The 14356-nt window shown below is 41.8% G+C and overlaps 1 long non-coding RNA gene across 2 annotated transcripts in view; it reads left to right on the top strand.

The window, feature by feature from the left end:
* The window catches only part of LOC148001382 (uncharacterized), a 92381-nt gene that overhangs the window by 68999 nt on the left and 9026 nt on the right, over nucleotides 1–14356 (top strand). For both annotated transcript variants that reach the window (XR_015637472.1, XR_015637471.1), the window contains exons 2-3: nucleotides 8844–9041; nucleotides 9578–9762. This is a non-coding gene — a long non-coding RNA (uncharacterized LOC148001382). The remainder of the gene's footprint in view (nucleotides 1–8843; nucleotides 9042–9577; nucleotides 9763–14356) is intronic.

The raw sequence follows: 14356 nt of genomic DNA, 5'->3' as shown, positions 1-14356 counted from the left end.
ATTTTGCTTCCATATCCCCTCCTATGGATATTTTTCCCCCTTTTAAGAAGGAGTGGGAACATCGGCATTTTGGTCATTCTTCTTCTTCTTCTTCTTCTTCTTCTTCTTCTTCTTCTTCTTCTTCTTCTTCTTCTTCTTCTTCTTTTCTTTATTAACTTGAGTATTTCTTATTTACGTTTCAATTGTTATTCCCTTTCCTGGTTTCCAGGCCAACATACCCCTAGCCCCTCCCCCTCCCCTTCTATATGGGTGTTCCCCTCCCCATCCTCCCCCCATTACCACCCTCCCCCCATTGCCGCCCTCCCTCCAACAATCACGTTCACTGGGGGTTCAGTCTTAGCAGGACCCAGGGCTTCCCCTTCCACTGGTGCTCTTACTAGGCTATTCATTTCTACCTATGAGGCTGGAGCCCAGGGTCAGTCCATGTATAGTCTTTAGTTAGTGGCTTAGTCCCTGGAAGCTCTGGTTGCTTGGCATTGTTGTTCATAAGGGGTCTCGAGCCCCTTCAAGCTCTTCCAGTTCTTTCTCTGATTCCTTCAATGGGGGTCCCATTCTCAGTTCAGTGGTTTGCTGCTGGCATTCGCCTATGTATTTGCTGTATTCTGGCTGTGTCTCTCAGGAGCGATCTACATCAGGCTCCTGTCGGCCTGCACTTCTTTGCTTCATCCATCTTGTCTAATTGGGTGGCTGTATATGTATGGGCCACATGTGGGGCAGGCTCTGAATGGGTGTTCCTTCTGTGTCTGTTTTAATCTTTGTCTCTCTATTCCCTGCCAAGGGTATTCTTGTTCCCCTTTTAAAGAAGGAATGAAGCATTCACATTTTGATCATCCGTCTTGAGTTCCATGTGTTCTGTGCATCTAGGATAATTCAAGCATTTGGGCTAATATCCACTTATCAATGAGTGCATACCATGTGTGTTTTTCTGTGATTGGGTTATCTCACTCAGGATGGTATTTTCCAGTTCCATTCATTTGCCTATGAATTTCATAAAAGCATTGTTTTTGATAGCTGAGCAGTATTCCATTGTGTAGATGTACCACATTTTCTGTATCCATTCCTCTGTTGAAGGGCATGTGGGCTATTTCCAGCTTCTGGCTATTATAAATAAGGTTGCTATGACCATAGTGGAGCATGGGTCTTTGTTGTATGTTGGAGCATATTTTGGGTATATGCCCAAGAGAGGTATAGTTGGGTCCTCAGGTAGTGGCGTGTCCAATTTTCTGAAGAACCTCCAGACTGCAGGGTACTGTGGGATGGTATCAGTGTCTCTTGATGACAGTTGGCTCTGAAGCAACAGATTTTCCTAGTTTGGGTTTTCTTTATTAATTCTATTTCCACTTTTAGGTCCTGAATGGTTTTATTTAGTGTCTTCCATTGTTCTTATTTTCATAAATTTCTTTTATTTTCTTCATAGATTTCTTCAAGGGATTTACCCACTTCCATTTTAAGAACCTCTATCATGCCCATAAATGCTATCTCAAAGTCTTTGTCTTGTGCTTCAGCTATGTTGCAATGCTCAGGGTTGCTGGGCTTTATTGGAGACACTGTCTTTGCTCTTATTAATTATGTTTTGACTCTGGTATTGGGGTGTCTGGACTTGGGAATATTGTAACTCTAGGAGCTGATATTTTGTCCTGTTTTGTTGTTTTGATCTTTGGTTTCTGTTGTCCTCTCTGGTTCCGAGAAGAGTGTAGTATCTGTGTATTTATTGCCTGGAAGGAAATTCCAGGGTCATTAGAGGAGGTGTTGTCACTTGGTGTTCTTGGTTAAAAACATGTTTCTAGGTATTGAGAGTAGATGCTTAGAGAAGGGAACAGGTTGGGTGTGGTGCCACAAGAGGGAGGGAAGCAAGACATTCTATTGGGTTCTGTTTGGTTCCATGGGAATTGGGGCAAAGAGTGAGGAGATGCCACATCAGGTGCTCTGCTACAGAGCTGGGGATGAGACTGGGGGGGTTGGGAGTGGAGGGGAGGAGGGAGAGTGAAGAACTTAAGCTTGCCCATCTGATTTGATGACCTAATTGCTTCTCTGTCAGGCTTGGCTGGCAGGATCCCAGACAATGCCTGCTGGTGTTGGGGTCTGGAATAACAGGACCAATGGAGAAAGAAGTTAGTGGAGATGATTTTCATGATCTATCAGAGATCGGGGTAGAGAGGAGGTGGGCACTGTAGCAGGAGGTTTGCTGTAGAGATGGAGCTAGACTGAGAAATTGGATTTGAAGGAAGAGAGAGAGAGAGAGAGAGAGAGAGAGAGAGAGAGAGAGAGATATTTAGTTAGCCTACCTGCTTCCCTGACCAGAGTGGCCTTCAGGTTCCCAGGGAATACCTGCTAGAGTTTGGGGGTTGGGATAAAGCATTAAGTGGCAGGCACTTTGGAGAGGAAGTTCTGTGTGATGTACTGGAGGCAGGAGCAGGAGGGGCAGGGGAGAAGGGAGGCTGCAACCGAGCTATAGATGAGACAGAAGAGTTGGATTTGGAGGAGTGGAGGCAGAGGGAAGACCAGCAGTAGTTCCTTGTTTTCAAATCCTAACCCCAATCTCTCTAAACTTGACTTTTGTTGGATACTAGGATCATACAGATGTAATCATTAAAGATGAGGTTGTATTGGAGAAATGTGCTACTGTCACATGGAGTCCTGGTACTTCAATGAGAGAAGAAATAGGCTGCAGTACCTGGTGGTGGCATAGTCCTCTAACCTGAGCACTTACATGGCTGAGACTAGGGCCAGCCTGGGCTACCTAGTGAAGCTATCTTTTAAAAAGAAACCACAGACAAGGGTTTAGATTTTATGAATGAAAGGGAAAGGAAAAGTGAAATTAATAAAAGATGTTTTGATAAGTACAAAATCTCAATCACTAGTTATTAGAATAAGATCCATTAGTAATATTACGAACTGCATACAATCTGGTGTTTCTTTATATCAGCAATAATAAACTTGATTATAAAATGGAAGATAAAGAACACCCTAGTCATAGTAAGTCTATAGCATTTGTAAGATCTACTTAAGAACTTCAGTACCTGGTCGTGGGGATGGAACCTGGGCCCTCACACATGTTTAAACTCTATCTCCGATCTACACCAGAGCTTTACAGAGAGTACCCTACAGCTTTAGGAAGGAAATAGACAAAGACTTGGAAATGTGAATATGGAGAGATGGCTCAGCAGTTAAGAGCACCGACTGCTCTTCCAGAGGTCCTGAGTTCAATTTCCAGCAACCACATGGTGGCTCACAACCATCTGTAATGGGATCTGGTGCCCTCTTCTGGTGTGTCTGAAGACAGCTACAATAGCTGCAGTGTACTCATACATACATTTAATAAATAAATTAATTAAAAAAGAAGATGTGAATATGATATTGCTGTCATGAGTAGAATATGAAAACTATAATGGCTTCAATCTAATAAAATTTGTAAGTGAATTCATATTCAAAAAAGTTCAGGCTGATTTGTTTATAGTTAACACACATTTTCCAGTTAGTGGCTAATGTTAAAAGTCCATGGATAGTTAAATTAACTTTTAAAAAGAAAAGCAAATAAGGGTGTATTCTTGATTAGATTTAAAGGGTCTTTATGGAGACCTGAACACTAAGCCCATGCTGTCACAGCACAGTTCATTCATAGCAACAAAAGGGGGAGGAGCTTTGAGAGAGAATCCACGTAAGCTAATGGGCTCAATATCTGATATAAGTGACAAGACTCATAAGGGGGTACAGATAGATCTTAAGAAGTGGATACTGGGAAAAGAGCTCATACAAGTCAAAAAGTGGAGCAAGAATGCTACCTCCAACCACAAGCAAAGGGAGGATTGTTTACAATATCAGAAACCATATTGCGAATCATAAAAGTAGGAGGTAATGAAAAAACTAGCTTTTTTTTTTAAATTAACTTGAGTATTTCTTATATACATTTCGAGTGTTATTCCCTTTCTCGGTTTCCGGGCAAACATCCCCCTCCCCCCTCCCTTTCTTTATGGGCGTTCCCCTCCTCACCCTCCCCCCTTGCCGCCCTCCCCCCAACAATCTAGTTCACTGGGGGTTCAGTCTTAGCAGGACCCAGGGCTTCCCCTTCCACTGGTGCTCTTACTAGTATATTCATTGCTACTTATGAGGTCAGAGTCCAGGGTCAGTCCATGTTTAGTCTTTAGGTAGTGGCTTAGTCCCTGGAAGCTCTGGTTGGTTGGCATTGTTGTACATATGGGGTTTCGAGCCCTTTCAAGCTCTTCCAGTTCTTTCTCTGATTCTTTCAACGGGGGTCCTATTCTCAATTCAGTGGTTTGCTGCTGGCATTCGCCTCTGTATTTGCTGTATTCTGGCTGTGTCTCTCGGGAGAGATCTACATCCGACTTCTGTTGGCCTGCACTTCTTTGCTTCATCCATCTTGTCTAATTGGATGACTGTATATGCATGGGCCACATGAGGGGCAGGCTCTGAATGGGTGTTCCTTCTGTGTCTGTTTTAATCTTTGCCTCTCTATTCCCTGCCAAGGGTATTCTTGTTCCCCTTTTAAAGAAGGAGTGAAGCATTCACATTTTGATCATCCGTCTTGAGTTTCATTTGTTCTAGGCATCTAGGGTAATTCAAGCATTTGGGCTAATCAATGAGTGCATACCATGTGTGTTTTTCTGTGATTGGGTTACCTCACTCAGGATGATATTTTCCAGTTCCAACCATTTGCCTACGAATTTCATAAAGTCATTGTTTTTGATAGCTGAGTAATATTCCATTGTGTAGATGTACCACATTTTCTGTATCCATTCCTCTGTTGAAGGGCATCTGGGTTCTTTCCAGCTTCTGGCTATTATAAATAAGGCTGCGATGAGCATAGTGGAGCACGTGTCCTTTTTAATATGTTGGGGCATCTTTTGGGTATATGCCCAAGAGAGGTATAGCTGGATCCTCAGGCAGTTCAATGTCCAATTTTCTGAGGAACCTCCAGACTGATTTCCAGAATGGTTGTACCAGTCTGCAATCCCACCAACAATGGAAGAGTGTTCCTCTTTCTCCACATCCTCGCCAGCATCTGCTGTCACCTGAGTTTTTGATCTTAGCCATTCTCACTGGTGTGAGGTGAAATCTCAGGGTTGTTTTGATTTGCATTTCCCTTATGACTAAAGATGTTGAACATTTCTTTAGGTGTTTCTCAGTCATTCAGCATTCCTCAGCTGTGAATTCTTTGTTTAGCTCTGAACCCCATTTTTAATAGGGTTATTTGTCTCCCTGCGGTCTAACTTCTTGAGTTCTTTGTATATTTTGGATATAAGGCCTCTATCTGTTGTAGGATTGGTAAAGATCTTTTCCCAATCTGTTGGTTGCCGTTTTGTCCTAACCACAGTGTCCTTTGCCTTACAGAAGCTTTGCAGTTTTATGAGATCCTATTTGTCGATTCTTGATCTTAGAGCATAAGCCATTGGTGTTTTGTTCAGGAAATTTTTTCCAGTGCCCATGTGTTCCAGATGCTTCCCTAGTTTTTCTTCTATTAGTTTGAGTGTATCTGGTTTGATGTGGAGGTCCTTGATCCACTTGGACTTAAGCTTTGTACAGGGTGATAAGCATGGATCGATCTGCATTCTTCTACATGTTGCCCTCCAGTTGAACCAGCACCATTTGCTGAAAATGCTATCTTTTTTCCATTTGATGGTTTTGGCTCCTTTGTCAAAAATCAAGTGCCCATAGGTGTGTGGGTTCATTTCTGGGTCTTCAATTCTATTCCATTGGTCTATCTGTCTGTCTCTGTACCAATACCATGCAGTTTTTATCACTATTGCTCTGTAATACTGCTTGAGTTCAGGGATAGTGATTCCCCCTGAAGTCCTTTTATTGTTGAGGATAGTTTTAGCTATCCTGGGTTTTTTGTTATTCTAGATGAATTTGCAAATTGTTCTGTCTAACTCTTTGAAGAATTGGATTGGTATTTTGATGGGGATTGCATTGAATCTGTAGATCGCTTTTGGTAAAATGGCCATTTTTACTATATTAATCCTGCCAATCCATGAGCATGGGAGATCTTTCCATCTTCTGAGGTCTTCTTCAATTTCTTTCTTCACAGTCTTGAAGTTCTTATTGTACAAATCTTTTACTTGCTTGGTTAAAGTCACACCGAGGTAGTTTATATTATTTGGGTCTATTATGAAGGGTGTCGGAAAAAACTAGCTTTTAAAAATGGAATTTAAAACGCAGTATACAAATGTTAATAATATGAAATGGACTACTGTTCACCAACAATTAAAAAGTAAGAAAATAAACTCAATCAAAAAATGCAAGGAAGAGACCTGAAATATAAAAGCAGACCATCATTTAATATTTATTTATTTGTTTATTTATTTATGTATTATGTATTTATTTATGGCATCTCAAGGTATAGCCCTGCTAGCATGGAACTTGCTATATAGACCAGGCTTGTCCCATAACCACTAAGATCTTCCTGCTTCTGTTTCCTGAGTTCTGTGACTAAAGGTGTGTGCCACTATGGCCAGTTTTTAAAAAATATGTGTGTGTGTGTTTGTGTGTGTGTGTGTGTGTGTGTGTGTGTCTGGATATGCATCACAGGTGTGCAATACCCAAAGACGCTGGAAGAGGTGGGCCACCTTTTCTCTTTGGAATATAAAAATCTGTAGGAAGGAGAAGAAACAGGAAGCATGGAATGATAAAGCGAAGAACCACCTCAGGGGTTACATAGAAAAAGCAGATTTGGTAATGGAAGCTAGAAAGAAACAGTTAAAAAGAAAGACAGAAAACACGAATCTATTTAAAGCAAAGAGAAGACGATTATTCAACAAGTGGGGTGACTGGCCAGCCATGCTTAATGAAGATGAGGACTCCATGAGCTTGTATACTTTCCCAAGTGTGCTCACCCATCCAGGATCAGAGGGGACTTAAGTTAGAATTATCAGAATGATAATGATATCAGACGAAAACCAGTTCTGTTTAAGGACAGTGCACAAGATGGCGCTGTGAGCCAGTAAGAATGCTCATCCATTCCAGGAGCCCCCCAGTGTTTACCTTTTCAAGGTTTTCTTTATTCTTTGCTAATATACTGCAGCCGGATCGCAGGCAATGTTTGTCTATTAAAAATGTTGGCATTTAGAAATAACATTCCCAATCTTCATGATTCCTGCTTACTTTTCATATAATCCTCAGGAGACGTTGGAAAAACCTTCGTTCTAATCCCTGTTCTAACACAGGAAGCTGGATCTAATTCCTAATTTACTAAAAGCACTCATAAAACTGTGCAGAGTCACTGCTGGCATTTGCTAGTCCTTGTGGACTTCGAGGTGGGGAAAGACAGGGGGAAATAAAGAGAAGGAGAGGAAAAGGGTCTAAGTTTGGTCAGGAAAGCAAATACAAGCTTTAGCAATGATTCCAGAGCACAGGAACAAAGGAGTGGGGATAGCCACATAGGGGCTGTGTTGCTTGCAGGGTAAAAAAAGAAAATCTTCTTACCCTGAAGTCTAAGCTTTTCACAGAAACCTGCATTATGTACTGTTGTCATGCATGAAGAACATCAAATGGTTTAAAGGAGTAACCAAAAATGATGATTGAAAACACGTATTTTGATCACAGGAGGTCAGATACAGTTTAAAGGGCATTTAGTGTCTAAGGTGCTTTCCTTTCTCTCTCATCCCTTTCGATTTCCTGAAGTCTCCTTGAAGCAAGTCAACAGCACACCAGGACAGAGAGACACACGCAGGTTCAGAGAAACATTGAAGGCTACAAAGCAAGTCCCAAGTGGAATGGCATGTGAATAGGGTCTTATCTGTAAAACGGTTCAAGATACCCACCACAGTAGAGGTGTGCTAAATGTTACCATACAGCCAAACTCTAGACAGAGTCAGTAAATTCTGGCAAGCTTAATTATTTGGTAAAAGTGGGTTACAATAACTTCTTCTAATAATGTATATGTTAAGTCTTTGGTTGCAACAAGTTAATTTTTAATATAACCAATAACAATCTGATAAATTACTTCCCTGATCCCAATGAATGTCCACTGTCTTTGTTGAGAAAACAATTGGAAGAGCACAGAGTAGCTGCAGTATCAGAGAAAAGCAGAATATGGCTTGGGAAATGCTGGAGAGTCTTATGGACCCACCTTGGGTCCATGCAGCCAGGGAAAATGGGTGCCCTTGGCTGATAATCCTTGTCAGGGAAGATGAAGTTATTTTAGAATTTTATTACCAACCCTAAAAAGATTCAAATGCTCTTTCATAAGTTGTGTCTGGGGAAGAGGAAGTTCCTAGGCTGAAGGAAGCCTGGAACAGCACTTGAGGCAGAGCAGATGATTTTGGTTGGCTGTACTTTAGGATACTATATGGCAGACACTGTTACATTTCTTCATTTGGCTCTATCCATAGAGCCACAGCTTGTTAGAATCTTTCTTTCTTTTTAAAAAAATATTATGATCATCGCGACCATTATCATCATCATCATATCATCATCACCACCACACCACCACAACCACCATCATTTATCATATTGATGTAACCAATGTCTATGACCAATATTTAAGAGAACAATTTAGAAGAAGGAAAGACTTTTGTCTCAAAGTTTCAGTGAGTTCATTCCATGGTGACCTGGCTCCTTTGGATTTAGGCTGTGACGGTATAGAGAATCAGAGTGGAAGAGAGCGGAGAAGCAGAGCTATTCAGGTGGTCAGCAAGGGGAGCGGATGGGGGGAATGGTACAGGGAGAGACACAGAGAGAGATAATGTAGAAAGGTGCTAGAGGGCTTCTTATACCTTATCCATTTTGTGTATGCTGGGGATCAAACCCAAGATCTCATGCATGCCAGGAGGGAATTTTATCACTGAGTAATCTTCCCAGCCCTTTGTTCTCTTTCATTCCATCAGGCCTTCAGCCCGGTGGATGGTGCTATCTACACTTCGGGCTGATACTCCCTCCTTGGTTAATCGTCTTTGGAAATGCCCTTATCCCACTCCATGCCTCCTTCTCAACAGCAGAGTGTGTCACTGTACTTCTCAATACAATCACATTGAAGATCAAGGATGACCATCACCTCTTTGAAGCAAGGAGAACCACTCTCTAAGGTAAGGAAGCAGGTGACTGAGTCATGCTGGCCCAGAGTACCAGGGCCGAATAGAAATCCCTTCCAAGAACCACTGGAAATCAACAGTGCGGAGGATCGATATGTATATGTGTATATGATGTATATGATGCATATATATATGATGTATATGCATAAGATGTATCTGTATGCATGTATATATACACACACACACACACACACACATATATATACACACATGTATATGGTATATACACACAATAAATCAGTTAATCTCAGAGTGGTGGTATTTTGGGAAAAATGGTAGTTGCAGATGACTCCACCTGATAGAATTGGGAACTTAGTCACATGTCCTAACAGTATGTGTGCTCTCATTATCTGATAACCTTCCTGCGGTACACTTCAGGATTTATAAATGTGGGCAGGTCTACTGCTGTCATTTGACCTTGAGCTGGCTCGTTCTAGGAGGGCTTTTTTTTCGAGTGCTTTGTGGCAGTTTTCCAAGGAGCAATCCAGTTTCCACGTGCTGAACCATTTCGTTCTCTTCTTTTTCCTTAGATATCAGCTCATAGCATGTTCCTTGGGACTCCAGCACCACACAAAGTCGTTGTCGAGGCACAAAGGTTGGGTCCTACTTCCCTCCTCCCTGTGCTTCCTGCCTTTTGTGCTCAGCCTCTGAAACTGCCAGGAAGAAATGGCTACAAGCCCCAGATGTCATGTCTGAGCTATTTATCAGTGAGAAGGTGAGGGCAGCTAATCAAACCGCTACGAAAGACGTTGGGAGATGCCCCATGCCTACAAAAGGTCCTTTAGTACCAAATCAGCACCAACTTGGGACCCCTCAGAGCCTTAGATTCAGTTCTGTAATCAAAGCCTCCTCAATTTCCTACAGGCCCCAGCACATAGCCCCCTACACCTCCCCTGAAAGGAAAAACCAGCCCTGAAGGCAGACTCAGTCTCCTCTCCCCTCCCCTCCACCCCCACTCCAATGTCCCGCCATGTCTCCTTCAAGGCCACACACAGCAGACACAGGTTATCTTCTGGGAGGATAAATGAAAACCTGTTTTCAGCAAGCTGCTTTCCAAGAGGGCAGAGTCTTCCTAAGCACTGACGGAGTTCTGGATGTGTCCAGGCTCTGATGATTCCACAATATCACTAGGGCACTTCCTCCACTGCGCGCTCCTCCTTGGAATATACATTGTCTTTACAAGGCACAAATAGTTGAACTGCATAATGTAACCCGATGTTCTGACAACCTCACTTATACTCAGGCTAAATTTAAAGGTCACCACGCAGCGAAAAATGGCAAGGGAATGAAAGGGCCTTAAATATGAATCGCACAGATAGTTCCTCATTTTGAGAGTTTTATACCATAAAACAGAGGCACAATTGCGTGTGAGCTTAAAAAAATATTTATAACAGGAGAATCCATTTCTTGGGACTACAGCAGCTTTCGATAAAATGCCATAATAGGTAGTCACAGTGTGAAATGGCCGGGCTGTGCCTTAGATGATTTCCACTAGACTGGGAGTGTTCATGGTTTTTCTTCAGTGTTTAACCGCATCTACTATGAATAAGAACAGGTTTTAAGGACTATGACCAAATGGTATAGGGGAGAGATAATTCCCATTTATCCAAGATTACAGTTTAGTAGGGAAGAAAGACAAAGAAACAAACAAACCAAAAACTTGAGAGGGTATGAGGTGACACAGGAAACAGATCTGTGAGTGTGCACATAGAGGGGGAACCTGAAATAATCCTGAAGACCTGTGAGTGTGTTCATAGAGGGAGACCCTGAAATAATCCCGAAGGGTGGATAACACTTCCCTCATAGAAGATATTCTGCTGAGTGTTGATAGGTCAGCAAGAAGAAGGCGTTTTCAGGGCTAAGTATGACACAGAGAAAGAACAATAAATGCACCTAGGAGTTCTGCAAGCCAGCAGGGATATCATGGCTGCCCTTAGACACACTCTAGACCAGGATGGAGTCACGGTTTCAAGAATTAAAGTGGGGGCATTGCACTAGTGGAGGGATGCAGGGATGGGTGGTGTATGGGTTAAACTGTTGAAAAGAACAAAAACCAAACCAAACCAAAAGACTCTCAAAACAGTGTGTATGGCATCTCAGCCCCAAGACCATATATATGGTAAAAAGCCTAGTGTTCCTGGAAGCGTAACGGATGCCCTTTCCCACTGATGCTGTTTTCCAACACACCAATAAGGACCACAGTCCGACACACAGTGGCTCAGAGCGAACGAACCCAGAAGGGAGGCAGGGAGGCTTCAGTATCTTCACCAGGGTGAGGGGCAACGAAGGCATGAGTTCATGTGCTGCTAGAAAGGGAAAGAGGAAAGATGTACCAGAAAATGTATTTAAATAACGAGGGCCCAAACTTCCCCAATTAGAGCTCCAAAACTCAGAGACTATCTTTGGGTAGATCCCGAAGAGCATACACCTAAGCACCCCATTCTCAGACTCAGGAAAGCAAGAGGTGGAGAAGAATCCTCGGAGATACACTAGTATGGGAATACCAGATGGTAACTACCAATAAGGACTATTTTCTATCAATTAAAACCAAATATACCCAACCTAGAAGAGGAAAAGAGTGAGAATCACACCGGCCTCCTCACATTAGAGCTGTGCAAGGAGAGAGAGAACAGGAAGATGGTGTTGTGAGCAGTGACAGTGGGGTGTTTATGAGGATTGCATTGGTCTGTACATACTTCGGGTAAGATCTGAGTCATTTTCACAATATTAATTTGGTCAACCCTTGACTTGTGAAGTCTTTGGTTGTCAACTGTCTTCCTCAGTTTCTTCTCTTATTATCTCAAAGTTTGTATTTCACAGGTTTTTCATTTCCTTGGTGAGGTTTATTTCTAGTTATTTTGTGTTTTTTAAGCATAGGGCCATATATCATGAACAAATAGTGTTAATTTGAGTTTTTCCTTTCTTATGTGTGTCACCCCTCCCTTTTTTCTTTTTCTTGCCTTCTTGCTGTAGCTAAGAATTTGAGGACAATATTGGGTGGGAGTACAGAGACTGGGCACCCATGTCTCCTCTGAGCCATGTGCTGACTTACACTGACTGACTTTTTTTTAATATTTATTTATTTATCTATTTATTTATTTGCTTTTTTTTCCTTTATTAACTTGAGTATTTCTTATTTACATTTCGATTGTTATTCCCTTTCCCGGTTTCCGGGCCAACATCCCCCTAACCCCTCCCCCTCCCCTTCTTTATGGGTGTTCCCCTCCCCATTCTCCCCCCATTACCACCCTCCCCCCAACAATCACGTTTACTGGGGGTTCAGTCTTAGCAGGACCAAGGGCTTCCCCTTCCACTGGTGCCCTTACTAGGCTATTCATTGCTACCTATGAGGTTGGAGCCCAGGGCCAGTCCATGTATAGTCTTTAGGTAGTGGCTTAGTCCCTGGAAGCTCTGGTTGCTTGGCATTGTTGTACATATGGGGTCTCGAGCCCCTTCAAGCTCTTCTAGTCCTTTCTCTGATTCCTTCAACGGGAGTCCCATTCTCAGTTCAGTGGTTTGCTGCTGGCATTCGCCTCTGTATTTGCTGTATTCTGGCTGTGTCTCTCAGGAGAGATCTACATCCGGCTCCTGTCAGCCTGCACTTCTTTGCTTCATCCATCTTGTCTAATTGGGTGGCTGTATATGTATGGGCCACATGTGGGGCAGGCTCTGAATGGGTGTTCCTTCAGTCTCTGTTTTAATCTTTGCCTCCCTATTCCCTGCCAAGGGTATTCTTGCTCCCCTTTTAAAGAAGGAGTGAAGCATTCGCATTTTGATTATCCATCTTGAGTTTCATGTGTTCTGTGCATCTAGGGTAACGCTTGTTTGGGCTAATAGTCACATATCAATGAGTGCATAACATGTGTGTTTTTCTGTGATTGGGTTACCTCACACAGGATGATATTTTCCAGTTCCATCCATTTGCCTATGAATTTCATAAAGTCATTGTTTTTGATAGCTGAGTAATATTCCATTGTGTAGATGTACCACATTTTCTGTATCCATTCCTCTGTTGAAGGGCGTCTGGGTTCTTTCCAGCTTCTGGCTATTATAAATAAGGCTGCTATGAACATAGTGGAGCATGTGTCTTTTTTATGTGTTGGGGCATCTTTTGGGTATATGCCCAAGAGAGGTACAGCTGGGTCCTCAGGTAGTTCAATGTCCAATTTTCTGAGGAACCTCGAGACTGATTTCCAGAATGGTTGTACCAGTCTGCAATCCCACCAACAATGGAAGAGTGTTCCTCTTTCTCCACATCCTCGCCAGCATCTGCTGTCACCTGAGTTTTTGATCTTAGCCATTCTCACTGGTGTGAGGTGAAATCTCAGGGTTGTTTTGATTTGCATTTCCCTTATGACTAAAGATGTTGAACATTTCTTTAGGTGTTTCTCAGTCATTCGGCATTCCTCAGCTGTGAATTCTTTGTTTAGCTCTGAACCCCATTTTTAATAGGGTTATTTGTCTCCCTGCGGTCTAACTTCTTGAGTTCTTTGTATGTTTTGGATATAAGCCCTCTATCTGTTGTAGGATTGGTACAGATCTTTTCCCAATCTGTTGGTTGTCGTTTTGTCCTAACCACTACACTGACTGACTTACATGTGTTGAACCAGCCTTATATTACTGGAATGAAACCAAGCTGGTCATGGTGTAGGTGTTCGGGAGTTGGGTTGGCAAGAATTCTATTGAGAGGGATTTTTTTTTTGGTCTATGTCCATTAGGGAAATTGGTCTATATTTTTATTTCTTTGTTGGGTCCTTCTCTGATTTTGGTGTCAGGAATTTCCTGGTTTCATAGATAGAAGATATTGTTAGTCCTTCTATAATTCTTCAGTAGATCCATCCAGTTCTGTTTTTTCAGTTGGAAGATTTATTATTATTAACCCAATCATAATGATTGTTATGTTTCTATTAAGTTGTTTATGTATTTCAGATTTAATTCTTTTAGGTTATACATGTCTAGGAATTTATCAATTTCTTTTAGATTTCTCAGTTTTTTAAAATATAAGTTCTCAAAGTACTCCTAAATGGTTCTCTGTAACTTATTAAAACCTATAGTAACATTTTAACCCCTAATTTTGTTAATTTGGGTCCTTTTTAAAAATTTAGTTTGCCTCGGTGTTTGTCAATCATATTTACTGTTTCAAAGATCCAACTCTTTAATCCGTTCTTTTAGTCTCCATTTCATTAATTTATGCCTTATCTTTGTTATTTGTGGTCATTTTCTAGACTTTGGTTGTTTTTGATTTCTAAGGTCTTCAGATAGATTCTAAACTTTATTTAAGGTATTCATGACTTTTGAATAAGATTTAG

This window comes from Rattus norvegicus, chromosome 14 (genome assembly GCF_021556685.1).
Source record: "Rattus norvegicus strain SHRSP/BbbUtx chromosome 14, alternate assembly SHRSP_T2T, whole genome shotgun sequence".
Lineage (NCBI taxonomy): Eukaryota > Metazoa > Chordata > Mammalia > Rodentia > Muridae > Rattus > Rattus norvegicus.
This window is presented reverse-complemented; position numbering and strand designations above follow the sequence as displayed.